Genomic DNA, 21,607 nt, shown 5'->3' with positions numbered 1-21,607 from the left:
TGAGCTTATAACTATTGGGACTATCAAAAGTCCTTTGAACATGTCTTCATGATGGAAAGCCAATACCATAAATGTTCATAGTTTATTCGAGTTATGAATATAGAGAAAACCAATGGAAGACTTATGGAGCCAACCAATCAATTTCTTGAAAAACTTAAAACAATCATTCCCAAAGATAACCTTCAGGATGAAGTTAATGAACTTCACATCTTCCTTAAAAACACACTCTCATATATAATTAGTTGGGAATTGTTAGAATATGGGACCAAACCCACCATGCCCACATGAAGTGGCATGATGAGTCACCACACGAGGTGGCATGATGAGTCATCACAAGAGGTGGAAGATTTGGCAATATTCCTTGATTAATTTAATTGATTGATCTTTCTTTGATTGAAGTAATTTAGCTAATCATGATTGATATAATTAGGGGTCCTAATTGATTGAGGATTTTCCCTAAATATGTAATAAAAATAGTATAAATAAAGGTCTCGGTTGAAGCCTTCAATCAATCTCTTTTCTTCTCAAATTTGTGGAAGAATATCTCTCCTAGCCTAAAGTCTCTCTTCTCCCTTTTCTCTTCTCTCCTCTCTACCCGAGCTCTCTCTCTCTCTCTCTCTCTTTGCTCTTTTCTTCTTCTCTCTCCCCTCTTTTCTCTCTCTCTCATCTTGCTCAAGGTTTCAAGCATGGGGTCCTAAATTTAACATGGTATCAGAGCATTGAATTTAGGATCCCCACATCAAAAGGATGTTCTAAGAAGTAATGATCAGAGGTACTTATAGAAGGCTCTTTGTGAAGCAAGATTGAAGCTTGTTGAGTGAAGTTTGTTTTTTATTCTTGTTATTATGACTTCATGCTCTTGGTTTTCTTACCTCTAGAAGATGGTTCAGAGATGATTTTTATACTCTTCATTATATGAAAGTATTGAGATTTATGCATCTCGGATTGGAAGAAGTTTGCCAAGGCTGCTTTTGTCGATTTGTAAGTTCTTGGTTGAAAATCGGTTTATGTTGAGATTTTTTGCATGAAGAGTTATTATTTCATGAGACCAACATTTTATGATGAAGAATAATTTTCTTGAGCCTATTATGAGAAGTTTTTTATCCATTGGGTTTTGGAAATCTTATTACTTAGCTACTATGCTATGCTTCACCATTAACCAAGTTGTTTGAAGAGTTGGAAATCTACTCGGTTTTGTGACTTTTTTTTGGGGATTTTGTTTTTGAGGTCTCGGCCCTCATATGAGAATTACAGAGATATCGGCCCTCATATGAGAATTACAGAGATATTCTCATATCTCATGCCAAGGATCATCAATTTTAAATAAAAAAAATAAAAAGCTGAAAGAAGAAGGCTATTTTTTTTGCAGAGTGTTGTGCAGAGTTTTTTAAAAAAATGAGGACGCCAGACCTAGTTTAAGTCAAAGCCACGAGTTGGCTGCTTGTTCTTGCCTCAATCTTCACAAAAAATCAAGAATTGAAGATTGTCATTTACATGAAATGAAGCAAGTACAAAAGAATTAAGGAAGTGGTCCTTTGTAAAGACTAGTTAATGTTGAAGAAAGATTGTTGTTTTTTTGAGATCTAATATTCAATCAATATCTTCTTGATTAGGCATGATTTGTTTAATTTTCAATCAATCATATCTTGCCTAACTCACGAGGGGTTGAATCCAGGCTGGTTTTTTCCAAGCTGGAGTCAAATATATTTTTGGAATGGTCTTAGAAAGATCTTACTCGGAATGTCACCTTACCTTACTTGATTTTATGCTTATTTATTGATTTTTGCTATTCTCTAAAAGGAAGACTAGAAAATTGATTGTAGGTAATTTTGGCCAGCAAGTTTACTTGCCTAAGAGGGTTCCCTCTTTACCTAAAATGCTTGATAAGCTCAGGTTCTCCTCCCATATACCCGAGCTAGTCTTGGCTTTACTTGATTCTACAAGCCGCTTACTTAGGCTACTTCACATTTGAGTACACTATTACCCTTGAATTGCCTCTTATGGCTAAAGAATACATGGGTAACAATAATGATATTCTCAAGATTACTACCATACCCTTGCAAGAGATATCAAATTACTTAAGTTGGTCCAAATCGGTTCGACGGTTTCTTATTAAAAGACACCTACTTGGTGACCTAACCAAACTTGGGCCACCCATTGATGAAGAAGATGTTGCTTATGCTAAGTGGTTAAAAAATGACTCTTTGGTAATTAGTTGGCTCATCAACAAGATGGAAGAACTTGTCTCCACCAATGTTGTTCATCTCGACACCGCTAAGCAAATTTGGGAGACATGTTCAAAGTTATACTTTAGCTCTGACAACTTACAAAGGTCATATGATATTCTCCAAAATATGTTCAATACTAAAGAAGGAGAAAATATCCATGAATATTTGGCTTGATTTAGAGGTCTTCTTAAAAAATAGAAGCTAGCTCAGCCTAACTCCATTGATGTCTTTGTCCAAGACAAGCAAAAGGAAGTCTTAGCCATTGCCATTTGTCTATCAAATATTAAGCCATATCTCGAGGTTGTTAAAACTCAATTCCTTAGCGCCTCTATTATTTCCACCTTTGACAATGTATGTGCCACATTACTTTACATTGCAGACTCCTCTTCCCCTTCTCCCACTAAAGTATCGTCCATTATGTACTCTGAGAATAGGGGAACATCAATCGACCGCGATCGAGTCTGTGGAAGAAATTATAGAGGTGAAAGGAATGGTTCATCTAGAACAAAAGGCAAGGAATACACCCACAAGAGGGGAAAAATGCTCATATTTGAGTTCTCTTTTAAAATAACGCTTCAATTTAAATAAATAATGATGATATTGCAATGAAAAAATGTAACTCAAAAACACAGGACCCATCAGTGAAACCAAACTATATACCATTTCTCAATCGATTTTAATGAAACAAGAGGCAAAATGCTCATAGTAAGGCAATCTATCTAAGTCATAAATAAATTTGAATGAAAAATAATAGAATAAATAATGCACAAAATTATGCAAAAATTAACTGCGAAAAAAAAATAGCCAAAATCAAACCTTTGGCTCTGATACCAAGAAAAATTTCTATGAAAAATGAAATTGGAGATGAAAGGAAAAAAATGCACAAACTAATTTTACGTGGTTGATCCCTAGGAACCTAATCCATGGACGAAAGGAGAGAGAAAGAGAGAGAAAGAGAAATTTTATTAAATCAAAATGAATTTTTACAATCAATACAAGCCTATTTATAGGCTAAATTATTTAATTCCAAAATTAAGGATTCAAAATTCCTTAATTTAAGAAATAAAAAATAATCAAGATTTTCTTTGAAATTAACTTAATTTTTCTCTTAAAAGTCTTTTCTTGTTCTTCCCATCTGTTGAAATTTTGGAAAAGAAAAAAACTTCATTGACTTGATATAATTTGATTACATAAGCCCCTTTTTAATTTACCGAAAATAAGTAGAATCCAATTACAATTAAACTACCCTTGATCCAGCTACACCCAAAGTTAAACATTAAAAGATAAGTCCTAGAACAATTAAACAACTAAACATAAATAGAAAACTAACAAAACTAAAACACCCCTAGCAAAGACTCTTCTATGAGACATCTTCCCGTGCAACTCCTGTAAGACTCCATCAAAATAAATATGGCTCTATGAGATTTGTTGTAATCTAGTTCTATGAAACTTCTTGTTGTAAGAGTCATGTAAGACTTCCTCACACATGCACTTCAAATCTCCCCCTCAAACTAGTTACAAAGAAAGACAAACTATAGAAAGAAATATGAAATATAAAAGAAAGACAAAATATAAAAAGAAAGGCGAAATACAGAAAAAGATGAAATACAGAAAGAAAGACTAAACACAGAAAAAAGATAAAATAGAGAAAGAAATTTGAAATATATAAAGAAAGATGAAGTATAAAAAGAAATATGAAATACGATTTAAGAGTATACACGACCTTCAACACCTTCTTGGCAACATGGCTAAACACAATGCAACTTGGGTGACGTCCCATGCTTTCTCAGGAAGATGATGAACAGAAGAAACGAGGTATAAAAAATAAGCTTGGATAAACACTTTGCTAATAATGATATAAAAAACCTAAAACATTCTCTATTTAGCCAACCGATCAGGGAAAGCGAAGGAAATACAACTTTAAAACAAATAAGAAAAAACTTAGTTCGGTCTAGGATTAAACAATATTCACCAATTGAAGAAATTCTTCAACACATGATGAATGAACCCATTGTTCAAAGAAAGAAAAAAATAAAGAAAGAAAGATGAAATATAGAAAGAAAGATGAAATATAAAAAGAAATACGAAATATAGAAATAATGGTGAAATATAGAAAGAAAGGCGAAATATAGAAGGAAAGACAAAATATAAAAAGAAATATGAAATACAAAAAGAAAGAAGAAATATAGAAAGAAAGACGAAATATAGAAATAAATACGAATATAGAATGAAAGATGAAATTCAAAAATAAAGATGAAATATAGAAAGAAAGATGAAATACAATAAGAAAGATGAAATATACAAAGAAAGACGTAATACAGAAAGAAAGACAATCTAACGAAAGAGAGACAAAATAAAGAAAGGAGACGAAATAGAGAAAAAAAGATGAAATATATAAAGAAAGACGATATAGAAAGAAAAATGAAAAATACAAAGAATGGAGAAATATAAAAAGAAAGACGAAATGTAGAAAGAAAGTCGAAATGAAGGAAGAAAATGAAATATAGAAAGAAAAACGAAAAATAGAAAGAAAGACGAAATAGAGAAAGAAAGACGAAATATAAAATGAAAGACGAAATATAGAAAGAAAGTCGAAATGAAGGAAGAAAATGAAATATAGAAAGAAAAACGAAAAATAGAAAGAAAGACGAAATAGATAAAGAAAGACGAAATATAAAATGAAAGACGAAATACATAAAGAAAGGCGAAATACAGAAACAAAGATGAAATAAAGATAGAAAGAAAAAATATAGAGAGAAAGACGAAATATAGAAAGAAAAAAAAAATATAGAAAGAAAGACAAAATATAAAAAGAAAGATGAAATAGTGAAATAAAGATGAAATATTGAAAGAAAGACGAAATAGTAAAATAAAGATGAAATATTGAAAGAAAGACAAAATATAGAAAGAAAGATAAAATATAGAAAGAAAAAAACTATAGAAAGAAAGGCGAAATATACAAATAGAAGAAAGACAAAATATAGAAAGAAAGGTGAAATATAGAAAGAAACACAAAATATAGTAAGAAAGCCAAAATACAAAAAGAAAGACGAAATACAAAAAAAATAAATATAGAAAGAAAGATGAAATACAAAAAGAAAGATGAAATATAGAAAGAAAGACAAAATACAGAAAGAAAGGCGAAATACAAAAAAAATAAAAAATACAAAACAAAATATGAAATATAAAAAGAAAGATGAAATACTGAAAGAAATATGAAATATAGATAGAAAGACAAAAATAGAAAAAATGACAAAATATAGAACGAAAGACAAAATATATGAATAAAAACGAATTATAGAAAGAAACTCGAATTACAAAAAGGAACATGAAATATAGTAAAAAAACAAAATACAGAAAGAAAGACAAAATACAAAAAGAAAGAAGAAATATAGAAAGAAAGATGAAATACAGAAAGAAAGACGAAATATAGCAAGAAAGGCAAAATACAGAAAGAAAGGCGAAATAGAGAAAAAAAATGAAATACAAAAAGAAAGACGAAATAGAGAAAGAAAGATGAAATATAGAAAGAAAGATGAAATATAGAAAGAAAGACGAAATATAAAAAGAAAGTTGAAATACAGAAAGAAAGACGAAATATGATTTAAGAGTATGCACGACCTTCAATGCTTTCATGGCAAAATGGCCTAACTCAAAGCGACTTGGGTGACATCCCATACTTTTGCAGGAAGATGATGAATAGAAGTAACAAGGTTTAAAAAATAAGCTTTGATAAACACATTGCTAATTATGTTATAAAAAGCCTAAATACTCATATAGTCATATAACAACATTCTCTATTTAGTCAATCATGACTCTGATACCAATCACGGAAAGCGAAGGAAATACAACTTTAATACAAACAAGAAAAAACATATATCAGTCTAGGATTAACCAATATTCATCAAACCGAAGAAATTCTTCAACACATGATGAATAATTTCAAAAAAAGAATGATGAAATATATAAAGAGAGACGAAATATAGAAATAAAGACGAAATATAGAAAGAAAAATGAAATATATAAAGAAAGGCATAATATAGAATGAAAGGTGAAATATAAAAAAAAAAAAGATGAAATCTAGAAAGAATGAAGAAATATAGAAAGACAAAATAAAAAAAAACTAAATAGAAAGAGGAAATATAGAAAGAAAGACTAAATAGAGAAAGAAAAAAAAATATATAAAGAAACACGAAATAAATAAAGAAAGAGGAAATACTAAAAGAAAGACGAAATATAGAAAGAAAGACAAAATAGAGAAAGAAAGATGAAATATATAAGGGGGGTTAGTCCATAATGAACTTGAAATGAAGTGAAGAATTCAATTCAACTTAAGTGAATTGATTCAGCTTCAACTCATCCTTGGGTGTAAGTATAGATGAGTTCAAGTGCACTGGAAAATAGATTTCAGTGTTAGTGCCCCCAAATGAGAAGTATGATATAAATAAGAGAATGAGTAACCTTTAATAATATACTTAAATAGAACATATACCTAAACAAACAATTAACCAAAATAAACATGGTTACTACACTTATAAGTGATTTAACGTGTAACATTAAAATATATTAATATCCTAATTAATAAAAACTATATTATATTACTTAATGATTATATTTTATTATAAATTAATAAAATAATTACGTGTGACTAGAATAAATTATTAAAAATAAATAAATAAAAATAAAAAATAACATAAGCGAATATAATAAATAAATAAATTATTTTTTAATAACATAAGATATGTTTTAACAGTAAAAACCACTAATTTAATACAATAATAGAAAACTTAATATAATAAATAAATAAATAAATAAATATATATATATATATATATATTTATCAATAAAATAATATATATTTTTATGTATTATTAATTAATAATATATTGTCACAAAATTTAAAACCATTGGTTTAATTAATTATAGCAATGGGAAAAATTAAACCATTGTCTTCCTCAGTGGCGGGAGACTATGGTGGGCCAACGGGCATTGATGACGGAGGCGACGCTTTGATGGTACGCCGAGAGGGAGAAGAGAGGGAGGCTGAGAGAGAAGAGAAGTCGAGAGGCTGAGAGGCTCTGCGACGGAGGTCGACAGGGAGAGGAGAGGGAGGAAGGTCGACAGAAGGGGGGGGGGGGGGGGGGGGGGGGGGGGAGAGAGCAATGCGCATCCCACGCTTCAAGTGATCGATTCGAAAAACAGGTCTGAATCTAAATTCCCCATTTTTTTCCTGAGTGAATGAATTGACGTGATTCACTTGAAGTGGAATTCATTATACACTAACCCTTAATCTAATGAACTAAGTAATGCAGGAGTACTTCATTTCACTTCATTTTGGACTACCCCCCTAAAGAAAGATGAGATACAGAAAGAAAGACAAAATACAAAAAATAGATGAAATGTAGAAAAAAAGATGAAATGTAGAAAGAAAGATGAAATGTAGAAAGAAAGATGAAATACAGAAAGAACGATGAAGTATAGAAAGAAAGATGAAATATAGAAAGAAAGACGAAATATAGAAAGAAAAACCAAATATAGAAAGAAAAACAAAATATAGAAAGAAAAGGATGAAATAGAGAAAGAAAGATGAAATATAAAAAAATACAAAATATAGAAAGAAAGGTGAAATATTGAAAGAAAAGACGAAATAAAAAAATAAAAATCGACATATAGAAAGAAAAGGTGAAATTTAGAAAGAATAGGTGAAATCTAAAAAGAAAAGCAAATTTCTATAGAAAAGGAGAAATTTAGAAAGAAAGACGAAATACAGAAAGAAAGATGAAATGAAGAAAGAAAGGTGAAATGAAGAAAGAAAGGTGAAATGCAGAAAGAAAGGCGAAATAGAGAATGAAAGGTGCAATAGAGAAAACAAGTTGAAATATAGAATGAAAAATAAAATATATAAAGACAGACAAAATATAGAAAGAAAGATAAAATATAAAAGAAAGGCAAAATATAAAAACAAATGCGACATATAGAAAGAAAGGTGAAATATAGAAATAAAAGAAAAATATAGAAAGAAACGAGAAATATAGAAAGAAAAGGTGAAATATAGAAAGAAAAGTCAAAATATAAAAAGAATGGATGAAATATGGAAATAAAATGTGAAAGATAGAAATAAAGACGAAATACAAAAAGAAAGATGTAATTGAGAAACAAAGACGAAATATAGAAAGAAAAAAAAAATAGAAAGAAAGACGAAATATAAAAAGAAAGGCGAAATGTAGGAAGAAAAAGCGAAATATAGAAAGAAAGATGAAATACATAAAGAAAGGCAAAATACAGAAAGAAAGCCGAATTAGAGAAGGAAAGGCGAAATAATAGAAATAAAGATGAAATACAGAAAGAAATATGAAATAGAGAAAGAAAGACAAAATACAGAAAGAAAGAAGAAATATAGAAAGAAAGACAAAATATAGAAAGAAAGAAGAAATTAGAAAGAAAGAAGAAATATAGAAAGAAAGAAGAAATATAGAAAGAAAGAGGAAATATAGAAAGAAAGAGGAAATAGAGAAAGAAAGAAGAAATATAGAAAGAAAGAGGAAATATAGAAAGAAAGAGGAAATAGAAAAAGAAAGACGAACTAGCAAAAGAAAGACGAAATAGAGAAAGAAAGAAAGACCAAATATAACAACGAAATAGAGAAAGAAAAGAAAGACCAATTGAGAAAGAACGACGAAATAGAGAAGGAAAGTTGGAATACAGAAAAAAGACAAAACATAGAAAGAAAGTTAAAATATAGAAAGAAAGATGAAATACTAAAAGAAAAACGAAATATAGAATGAAAGACGAAATTTAAAAAGAAAGACAAAAAATAGAAAGAAAGATGAAATATTAAAAGAAAGACAAATTACAAAAAGAAAGACGCATTATAGAAAGAAAGACAAAATACAGAAATGAAGTAACATCGAAAGAAAGGAAAAATACAAAAAGAAAGATGAAATAAAGACAAAATGCAGAAAAAGATGAAATATGGAAAGAAAGATAAAATACATAAATAAAGATGAAATACAACAAAAGAGAAAATATAGATAGTAAGACAAAATACAAAAAGAAAGGCGAAAGATAGAAAGACAATGAAATACTGAAAGAGATACAAAATACAAAAAAAAGATAAAATATAGAAAGAATGATGAAATACTGAAAGAAAGATGAAATACATAAAGAAATATGAAATATAGAAAGAAATATGAATTACCATTTAAGAGTATGCACGTCTCTCAACTCCTTCCTGGCAACACGACCTAACTCAGCAAGACTTGGGTGGTGAAATATAGAAAGAAAATGTGAAATATAGAAACAAATGACGAATATATAGAAGGAAAAGACGAAATATAGAAGGAAAAGGAAAAATATAGAAAGAAAAGGAGAAATATAGAAAGAAATGGCAAAATATAGAAAGAAAGATGAAAATAGTAAGAAAGATGAAATATAGAAAGAAAGACAAAATACAAGAAGAAAGTCAAAATAGAGAAAGAAAGGTGAAATGAAGAAATAAAGAAGAAATATAGAAACAAAGACGAAATATAGAAATAGAGACAGAATACAAAAAGAAAGAGGAAATAGAGAAGGAAAGACGAAATATAGAAACAAAGACGAAAATAGAAAGAAAGACGAAATATAGAAAGAAAGACAAAAACTAGAAAGAAAGAAGAAATACATAAAGGAAGACCAAATATAGAAAGAAAGGCCAAATATAGAAAGAAATGCCAAATATAGAAAGAAAGACGAAATATAGAAAGGAAGATAAAATATAAAAACAAAGACAAAATATAAAAAGAAAGACAAAATATTGAAAGAAAGATGACATAGAGAAAGAAAGATGAAATAGAGAAAGAAAGACGAAATACAGAAAGAAAGATGAAATATATAAAGAAAGATAAAGTACAGAAAGTAAGGTGAAATACAAAAAGAAAGATGTAATACATAAATAAATATGAAATATAGAAAGAAAGATGAAATACTGAAAGAATGGTAAAATACAATTTAAAAGTGCACAACCTTCAATGCCTTCTTGGCAATACGGCCTAACTTAAGGCGACTTGGTGACGTCCCATATTTTCTCAGGAAGATGTTGAATAGAAGAAACGAGGTTTAAAAAATAAGCTTGGATAAAGACATTGCTCGTTATGATAAAAAAAAGCCTAAAACATAATAGAGTCATATTGAAACGTTCTCTATTTAGCCAATTATGGCTCCAATACCAATCACAGAAAGTGAAGAAAATACAACTTAATACAAATAAGAGAAAACATATATCAGTCTAGGATAAACCAATATTCATAAAAAAGAAGAGATTCTTCAGCACATGATGGTTGAACCCAGTGTTAAAAAAATGATGAAATATAGAAAGAAAGATGAAACATAGAATGAAACATGGAATATAGAAAGAAAGGTGAAATATAGAAAGGAAGGAAAATATAGAAAAAGATGAAATATAGAAAAAAGAAGAAATACAAAAAGAAAGACAAAAAATAGAAAGAAAAAAAATATAAAAAACTACAAAAAGAATAAAAAAATATAGAAAGAAAGCCAAAATTTAGAAAGAAAAGCAAAATATAGGAAGGAAGGCAAAATTTAGAAAGAAAGGAGAAATATAGAAAGAAAGGAGATACATAGAAATAAAAGGCGAAATATATAAAGAAAAGGTTAAATATAGAAAGAAAAGGCAAAATATAGAAATAAAGACAAAATATAGAAAGAAATGTGAAATACATAAAGAACAACGAAATAAAGAACGAAAGGCGAAATAGAAAAAGAAAGGTGAAATAGAGAAAGAAAGTCGAAATAGAGAAAGAAAGATGATATATAGAAAGAAGGATGAAATATAGAAAGAAAGACGAAAAAAAGAAAGAAATAGTTGGTGCATTTTTATGGCCGAATGGCATGACTATCCATTCAAAATGCCCTTCAGGATAGGTAAAAGTTGTCCATTCGATACTATTTGGATGCATCTTTACTTGCCAAAACCCTAATTTACAATAAAACTTGCTAAAAGTCCTTTTTTTTAATTCTATTAATTAGTTGATTTTTATCATGATAATATAGCTATCTGTGGTAGTGTAATCTTTTAATGGTTTGTAATTTATTACCATTCTTGATTTACCTCTAATTTCTTCACTATGTTTCCTAACTATAAAAGCTGCTAATCTATGAGGACTGATGAATTTTCTTATGATTCCTAAGTTAGGAGTTTTGATATATGGATTTTAAAATCTTCTTTGTCCAGTTTGTAATTTCTATATTTGCAGTTTTAACTATATAGTTTGGGTTTAGGAGTTCTAGTCTACATTGGATGTGATTATTTTCCCAGTATTTTAAGGGATTGTCGCCAAAATATTCTAGTTGGTCCATTTTGTCCATAATATGTTGTAGATTGTGTTTATCTTTGTGATTAATATTAATAATTTCAAAATAAATTTTTTTAGTATCTAGGTAAGCATATTCTATATGATCTATTGGATCTTCTATTATTATGTCTTATAACCATTCTGAAATATCTCTGGGGTCTACTTTTTAGGCAAAGTAGTTAAACTTATTTTTCTCTTTAGTAAGGCGGCGTTGTGACAACCAACACCAAGGTTTTGTCCAACGTTCCCTAGTTGAGAAGGACCTTCCAAGGATACTTTTTGTTCGCCCCGATAGAGCTGCAACTAGTAGTTTCCAGCCTTTTATACTGTAAAAGATATATATATATATATATATATATATATATATATATATATATATATATATATATCTTGTAACTTAAATATTTCTAGAAATAGACAGTAAGACACAAACTGTAGAGAATTATTAATAAAACAAACCAGTTTAAGGTAATGTACAACACAAGGAACTTATAAAACAGGTTTAACAAACTATGAAAGCAGTGAGTATAAGACAAGTGACTATGAAGACAAGTAACTGTTGCTTGAACCTTTTTATCAATCTGACCTTTGCTGCTTCAAATATTAATTTCTCTTTGTAGATAAATCTGATTGAAAATTGGTTGAATATGTAAGATAAAAATCTTATAGATATTTTTTTTGATATATATATATCTCCATATGAAGTATCATTCTTTATAGCATAAAATACCTCGGAAGTTGAAGCTTTATGCTGTTGTTCGAACCTCTTTTGCAATTTGAGCTTTGAATATTCAAATATCGATTTCGCTTCGTAGATAACTCCGATTGGAAAAAAAATTTCCTTGGAAATTAGACTCAAATATGCTTTCGTAAATATATAATTTGTAATATGAAAATCTCAGTATTGAGGTGAAAAACACAAAGCAAACTACAGGTGTAGGGATAAAAAAAAAATAACAACGAACCTAGACTTAGGGTTTAAGGTTTAGAGAAAAGGATCTCATTATCTGTGTGGGTTGACCAAGTCAACTCACAAAACCCGCTCTGATACTATGTTGAATTAATGAAAAGGGAAATACTTCATTGACTTCATTAACTTATTATAATCAGAGTACATGAACCTCTATTTATAATAAAGGGAGGTAGTACAATCCAATTACAATAAAACTACCTTTGTTCCAATTACACCCAAACTCTAACACTTAAAGATAAGTCCTAACATTATTAAATAAATCAATAAAGATAAAAGATAAACATAAATCAAACAAGAACTCTTCTAGGACGTGACCATAAGATAAAGATGCCTTAGTGAGTCCTTCTTGATCTTCCAACTTATGTGATAAGGATGTCAACTCTTGGTAATCATGGCGGGTCCTACATCTTATGAGCTTGAGCCCATCTTGTTGGCCTTCCTTGGTCATGTGGCCCATCTTATAATACTCTTAGATATGTGGGCCTTCCTTGGTCTTGTGGGCTTGGGCTCTATCTTCCAACAAATATATACTGCCAGAATTACCTTGCCTTTAGGTGTGTTTCATTAAATACTGAGAAATCTCCAGAGCATCTATAAAATCCGGCTCGTATGAGGGTTTTATTAAATTTCTCAAATCACGCAAGAGGGGGACTGTTTTAGACCATATAGATATTTTTTTAGTCGACATACTGACTCCCCCTCAACCACATACCCAGGTGGTTGTTGCATATAAATTTCTTCTTTTATATCCCCATTCAGAAAAGATTTTTTCACATCAAGTTGATATATCTGCCATGAAGAATTGGCCGCCAGAGATAATAATACACGTACTGAGTTGATTTTGCCACTAGAGAGAAGGTTTTTTCATAATCAATACCATAACACTGAGTATAACCTTTAGTAACAAGTCACACCTTCAGTAGTGCTATTGACCCATCCGGATTATGTTTGACATTATAAACCCATTTGCAACCAACACGTTTCTTATCTGACAAAAGAGGAACCAGTGACCATGTCTGATTTTCATTAAGTGCCTTCATTTCTTCATCCATTGTTGCCTTCCACCCTGGATGTTTTAGACCCTCCTGATAGGACAATGAAATATATATGGAGGAAATAGAAGAAAGAAATTGACAACATAGAGGTGATAGGCAATGATGAGACACAAAGTTTGAAATGGGATGAGAAGTAGAAGGCCTGGTGCATGATCTAGGTTCTTTTCTTACAGCAATAGGATGAGTATCATATTGAGGGCTAAAAACAACTGGAGAGGATGGACTTACCTCGATGGGATCTGTCAATTTGGCAGGTGTGGTGTCGGCCACTTGCTCTTGGTGTTGAATAGTTTCTGTATCACGGGGCACAACCAGTCTAGGGGAACTTGGTACTGAAGACAGATCAGGAGGAGCACTGTCAAAATAAAATGACGATTCTTCAAAAATGTTACATCCCTTGACACAAGTAAACATTGAAGAGTGGGACTATAACAAACATAACTCTTTTATCTGTGAGAGAATCCCAAGAAGATACACTTGATAGATTTAGGATCAAGTTTGGTGTGTCTGGGAAATGGATTATGAACAAAGCATTGACCCTTGTGTGTCTCTAATATTTCTCATGTTAAATACTTTGTTACTTTTGTTGATGATTTTACCCGGGTTACTTGGTTATATCTTCTTAAAGAAAGATCTAGAATAATTACTTTCTTTAAAGCCTTTCATGCTATGGTGTTAACTCAGTTTGACAAGAAAATTCAAATACTTAGGTCTGATAATGCTAAAGAATATTTGTCTAGTGAGTTTCAATCTTTCTTTGAAGGTCATGGTCTTATTCATCAAACATCTTGTGCCTACACCTCTCTATAGAATGGTATTGCTAAATGAAAGAATGGTCATCTCCTTCAGGTTGCTTGGGGCCTCCTCTACTCCAAGAAGGTACCTTACTTTTATTGGCCTCATGCTCTACATACAACTTGTTTTCTTATCAATAGGTTACCTTCATAAGTACTGGGTCATAAGACTCCATATTCTATATTATTTCCTAGTGAAGACCCATTTTCTCTTCCCGTAAAGGTTTTTGGATGTGCATGCTTTGTCCATATCACATCTCCTCAGAAAAGTAAACTTGGTCCTTGTTCTATTAAGTGCATTTTCTTGGGTTACTCTCGCACCCAAAAAGGTTATGTTTGTTACAATCTTACCCTTCAAAGGTTACTTGTGTCTTGGGATGTAACTTTTTTTAGGACACCTCATTCCTCCAGGTTTTTCCTTCCCTCCTACCACTCCTTGTCCATTTGTGCCCTTTAATGCCGATGTCATGCCGCCCCCCGAAGCACCGGCCAACACCTCACTATGGAGTTTTTGGATCTTGCCGAGGTAAGTCCTTCTCCTATTCCTTTTGGTCCACAATTTGATATTCGACCCATTTCTCTAAAGAAAGAACGTCATTCCTGTACTACTCATCTTATATCGAACTTTATGTCTCACCATCATTTGTCTTTCACTTGCTCTCAGTTCCATTCATCACTTTCTTCCACTTCTATTCTGCAGTCCTATCAGGAAGCCCTGCAACATCTAGGATGGAAGCCGACTATGGATGTAGAAATACAAGCCTTATATGAGAATCAAACATGGCACTTAACACCTCTTCCAAAAGGTAAGGAACCAGTGGGTTGTAAATGGGTGTTTTCCATCAAACACAATCCAGATGGGTCCATTGCTCATCTTAAGGCTCGACTTGTCGCTAAAGGGTACACTAAAATGTTATGGAGTGGATTATGAGGAGACCTTCTCTCCTGTTTCCAAGTTAAAATTTGGTATGTATCTTATTATCACACACCGCTAACTGGCCCTTATATCAACTCAATGTCAGAAATACTTTCTTAAATGGCAATATACGCAAGAAAATTTATATGGTTCAACCACCTGGTTACGTGGTTGAGGGGGAGTCCGTATGCTGCTTACTGAAGTTCTTATATGGGTTTAAACAGTCCCCTCAGACTTAGTTTGATAAATTTAGTCAAGTACTACTATGGTTTGGATTTTGTTGGTGCTCAGTAGATCATTCAGTATATTTTAGAGATACCTCAAAAGGTAAGATATTATTGGCTGTGTATGTTGATGATATTATCTTAACTGGCAATGATGTGCATAGCATATAAGAAGTAAAAAACATGACATGTCATGAATTCAAAACCAAAGATTTTGGAATTCTAAATTATTTTCTGGGCGTAGAAGTTCTTCAGTCGAAACATGGGATAATATTGTCTCAGAGGAAGTGTGTCTTGGACCTTCTCAAAGAAATGGGAATGATAGGGTGTCACCCAGCTGACACACCTATGGATGCGAATGTAAAATTATGTGCAAGTTTGGGAGAAGATATTGATACTAGAAAATATCAAAGACTTGTGGGCAAACTTATCTACCTCATAGTAACTAGACCAAACATATCATATGATATAATTTTGGTGAGTTAGTACATGCATAAACCACAACTTACCCATTGGCAGACCTTGGAGAGAATATTACGATACTTAAAAGGATTCCAAGGAAGATGATTGCTTTATAAGTAAAATGGCCACTTCAACATAGAAGGTTTCTAGATTGCGGATTGGGTTGGATCATCTGATGATAGGAAGTCCACTTGTTGATGTTACACTCTTGTTGGAGGGAACCTGGTTACATGGAGAAGTAAGAAGAAAAATGTGGTTACAAGATCTAATGCAGAAGCAGAATACAGGGCTATGGCTCACACAATTAGTGAACTCCTATGGATCAAATCCCTTCTTATCGAATTAGGATTTTATAAAGGAGGTTCTATGGGTCTACATTGTAATAACCAAGCAAGAAGATTATTGGGATGGAGATTCGTAGGGATAGGGCTTCCAGGAGATTATGGCTATTTCAACATAGCTATGTTGAGAAGGTGTTAGACAGGTTCAGCTGGATATTACGAAACCAGTAAGTACTCCTTTGGCGAATCATTTCAGATTGTCTACCACTTAGTGCCCGAAGACAGATGATGAAGTTCATGACATGTCAAAGGTCCCATATACTAGTGCAGTGGGGTGTTTGATATATGCTATGGTTTGTACAAGACCAGATTTGGCACAAGTTGTCAGCGTGGTTGGCAAGTTTCTTTCAAATCCGGGTCGACAACATTGGGATGCAGCCAAGTGGATTTTCAAATACTTGAGGGGTACTATAGACTATGACATCATGTTTAGTGAACAATAGAGTGACCCTTTAGTTGTGGATATGTGGATGCAGATTATACAGAGGACTTGGATGACTGGAGGTCTACCACAGGTTATGTATTTACTCTTGTGGGAGGACCTATTTTTTGGAAGTCCATGGTACAGTCTATAGTTGCACTATCTACTATCGAGTCAAAATATATGGCAGTAGCTGAGCTGAGGCTACCAAGGAGGCTTTGTGGCTTACAGCGGGTTGGTCAAGGAGCTGAGTGTCTAGCAAGGTGGAGTTCAGTTGCATTGTGACAGTCAGAGTGTCATTTATTTGGCAAAGAACCAAGTGTATCATGCGAGGACCAAGCACATAGATGTGAGGTTTCACAGGATCAAAGAATTGGTTTCATCAGGTGAACTACTACTTGAAAAAGTTCACACTTCTGAGAATACAGCAGACATGTTGACAAAACTTGTTACTACAAATAAGTTCTAGCATTGTTTGGACTTGATTAATGTCTCCAGTTGCTAGTTGGGAGACTGTCCCAACCTATTCTTCCAAGTGGAGTCCTAAGTTATGATTTATTTTTCTTAAGGGGTGGATATTCGCCAAGGTGGAGATTGTTGGAGCATATGGCGTATAAATACTTAGGTTGGGGGTATTTTTATACAGGGATATTTTTATATTTTATACACAAATACATCTAAGGTTTAGTATAAAATATATATGTAACCCTAATTGAAAAATATACTGAAAGTTTTTTCTGGCCATCGGTCCTGTGGATGTAGGCATACTACCGAACCACTGTTAAATCCCTTTGTTCTTCATTCTTGTTTTTATCTTTATTAATTATGCCGTTATAGTTCATAATTACAGCCTCAATTTAAAAACAACTTCAAACATAATCACCAATGCAGCACAAAGGTGGTTCATTTTGAAATTACAGCATATTACCAGACCCTATTTTTTAGCCGGGATGTGCTGCAGAAGCAGGCGGCCCTGGTGGAGGTGTTTAAGTAGGGGTGGCATCGAGCTGTGTCGAGCCCGAACCTGCCTATGTTCGAGTCGAGCTTGATTTAAATATTTCGAACTCGAACTCGAGCCTAAAATTGTTATCGAGCTCGAGCCCAATAATTTTAACCGAGTTTGAGCCAAGCTCAAGCTTCAACATTCAGTTAAAACTTTTCAAAAAATACATGTCTCGAGTTCGAACACCAACATACATTTAAAAATTTTCAAAAAATACATGCCAAATAAATTTTATATAAAATTATGCATACATACATTTTACATAAAATTGGACATACATTTTACATAAAATTAGGCATGACCTCTACAAAAAAAGGGCATGACCTCTACTTAAAATTGGGCATAAGGGTGGCATCGAATCCAGTTGAGTCTGAACCTCCCTATGTTCGAGCCGAGCTTGATTTAAATATTTCGAGCTCGAGCTCAAGCCGATTCTAACCTCAAGCCTAAAATTATAATCGAGCCCGAACCTAAAAATTTTAATCGAGTTCGAGCTTAACCTACATTTAATACTCTAGATAAAATATATATCAAATAAATTATATATAAAATTATGTATACATTTTAAAAAAAGAATGATAGGGAGGTTCAAGATTGAATCTCGATAATGGATTATAACGCACCAATATTAATCTTTTTTACCCCAAATTTTGTTTAGCTTATTTTTTAATTTTTTAATTTGACCATAAATTTACTATGACCTCTGGTGTGTTGTCGCAGGCAACCAAAAATAAAACCTATACTCCTAAAAATATATGTAGTAATGCGAGTAAGGATCATTCCCACGAAGAGTGATTAGTCTACTTTTATGCTCCATGAACAAGGATGGGGGGCTTTTGAGTATAACTAAAACACTTTTAAAAAATACTTAGAAACAATTCAAATTAAAAGAATCGAAACCAATCAAGAGAACAAACCTTGGTCTAAGTCAACATCCACCATCGGAATTCCACAATTGATCATCGATGCAAGCATATATCAATTCACACTTGAATATTAACCAATGGAACTATCTTCCTATCTCTCCTTTCGTAGTTAATTAGAAAACAAGTTATCCAATTAACCCTAACTACTAAACACCCCAAGACAAGCGCTAAAGGTTTAATCTAGCAGCAGCCTTAAGAATTAGAAAGATCGATGAAGCTAAAAAACACAAGCACAAGCGGCTGCATTTCGTTTAGTCCAACATTCTTCTCAAGATCTAATAATTTCTGACACAGCAAATCATCAAATCTCAATTGCTTCACAGGTTAGAGAGATCAAACAATTACGGATTTGACATCTAACCTAGCAGTAGATTGCAACGAGTAATAAACTAGTAGGCCTCCTAGGAATTAAACGAGACAATCATGAAATAAAATTTCAGAAGAACATCAGATACTCAAAACATAAAGTGAATGATGAAAATAAATCAGATCTCACAGTTGTATTGATACCGAGGCTTCAGTTTCCCTTGACCAATTCTGAAAGTTTCGCCACGCAAAGCCATAGAGAAATCTGAAGAAAAAAAACTAGAGAAAAGAAAGGAAAAGTTGGAGCAAAGAAATTAAGGTCTGGGGCGCCGAACTCCATTTTTTTCTTTTAATCCCCTCCTTTCTCCCTGTTTAGGGTTTTTCTTTTCATGCATGCGGTTTAGGTCACATTGCACGTGCCGCAACTTCAAGCCTGATTTTGACCTAGATATAGCCCGTATTGCTCAAAATACAAAACATAAAAGTTATAGAACGGTTTCTTTTAATTCTATATCATCTTGAATCATCTCCATCCGAGCTCGGATGAGAGAGTTATGCCCAGATTATGAATCAATGTCGAAACTGTCCAAAATCACCCAATTAACTTCGTTTTGCACTTGACGCTTCCATTCGCATCCTAAAAAAAAATATAAAAATAATGAGTATATTTAGGCACCAAATAACTATAAAAGCCTAAATATTAAGAGATAAAAATATAACATTTTGAATTCTCATCAACCTCCTTAGTGCCCCTAGTTGAAAATTTATATTCTAGGAAAAACTAGAAATGTTTTCCTATGATACATATTTCCAAAAAGTCCTTTGAATAAAATCATATTACTATTAGTGACTTACTAGAAAATTACAAGAAATATTTTAAAATTTTCTTAGGAAAGTTAAATGGACCTCTTATTGCCTCTTCTAGGAAAATAAATAAAAATTAATAATCAATCTAATATATTACTATACTTATTGATAAATTTTTAATCAAATAAAATATCAAACACAAAATTGGTATGAAAATTACCTCATGTTAAAAATATTATAGCATCAACTATCAAATACTTATTCGAAAATTTTCTATATGGTTTTCTAGCCCATCTTGGCAGGAAAATCTTAATTAAAAAATTATATATTTTTTTTAAGAAGGAGTCGCTCGTGAACCAGCTCGGTTCGATGTCACCCCTATGTTTGAGGTCCCACAAGAGACAGACTGCCGCAGGGACTTGGGGGGGGGGGGTAGGAGGATGTGGTTGCACATCCGGGCCTAGAGGAGAAGGTGGATGCATCTTTTTCTTCTTCTTTTAGAGAATATCAGGCATTCCTAGGATCAGTTGGATAGGAAGAAGCCAACAGTACCGACGAGAAGCTGCAAAGACGACTCGCAGTCCACTAGTATTCATGGCGTGATCTCTCGCCACCTAATTCCTGTTCACGAAAATCAGTTCTGTAAGCCTCCGACATTCGGGTACTAGATGTGAACGAACAAGACGAGGAGAAATAGCAGAGAAACAACTAAGTAGGGGTGGCTTCGAACCGAGCTGGTTCGCGAGCCGGCTCGGTTCGACTCGGTATCGGCTTGGTTCGATTCGTCATTTAACGAGCTCGAGCCGAGCTCGAACACCGAAATCGGCTCGTTTACCTTAACGAGCCGAGCTCGACCGAAGCTAGGTTCGGTTCGTCGGCTCAAGCGCCTGCTCGAAATGAGTCGGATCGGTATGACTCGGTAACGGGTCGCGAGCGAGCGGGGGAGCGGGAGCGGGAGTGGGAGCGAAAGCGAGGGGGGGAAAAATTTTCCTCCCCCCTCGTCACCGCCGATCCCTCCCATCGGTTGTTGTCGCCGCCTCTACCGCCGTCGTAGCTATTCGCCGGCGTCTATACCGCTGTCGCAGCTGCTCGCCGGCCGCCTCTGTGGCCCTCCGTTCGATTTTTTCCTCTCCTCGCCGTCGCCTCTGTTTCCGTCGCCGCCGACTCCGTCGTGGCCGTCATCCACGACGATAGGTCCTCTTCGGCGCCGTAACCCCCTTCCCTCCGCGTCTCGGCAGAAAATCAGAACGGGGGAGAAATAATCTCCCCCTTCCCTCGCAAGAAGATGATCTCGCACGTGCGAGATCATAAAATAAAAAAATTAAAAAAAAAAACTTTTTCCTCTGGAAAAAATTAAAAATAAATTTTATAGAAATAATTTTCTATAAACTATTAGTGTCTCATGTTTGTTTTTCTAATTGAAATTTTTTATTAAAAATCATATAATTTTCTAAGTAAGATTTTTCGTACCAAGATGGAGTAAAAAACTGTATAGAAAATTTTTGAATAAGTATTTAACAGTTGATGTTGTAATACTTTTAGCATGAAGCAATTTTCATTGCAATTTTGTGTTTGATATTTTATTTAATTAAAATTTTATCGATAAGTATAATAATATATTAGATTGATTATTAATTTTTATTTATTTCCCTAGAAGAGACAATAAAAGGTCCATTTAACTTTCCTAAGAAAATTTTAAAATATTTCTTTTAATTTTCTAATAAGTCACTAATAGTAATAAGATTTTATTTAAAGGTTTTTTTGGGAATATGTATCATAGGAAAAATATTTTTAGTTTTTC

The sequence above is a fragment of the Aristolochia californica genome, unplaced genomic scaffold (genome assembly GCF_029961685.1).
Source record: "Aristolochia californica isolate CCGP_79_NKW_82.1479 unplaced genomic scaffold, dmAriCali1.0.hap1 SCAF_3, whole genome shotgun sequence".
In the NCBI taxonomy this organism is placed as follows: Eukaryota; Viridiplantae; Streptophyta; class Magnoliopsida; order Piperales; family Aristolochiaceae; genus Aristolochia; species Aristolochia californica.
The sequence above is the reverse complement of the archived record's forward strand: the minus strand, read 5'-3'. Positions refer to the sequence as shown.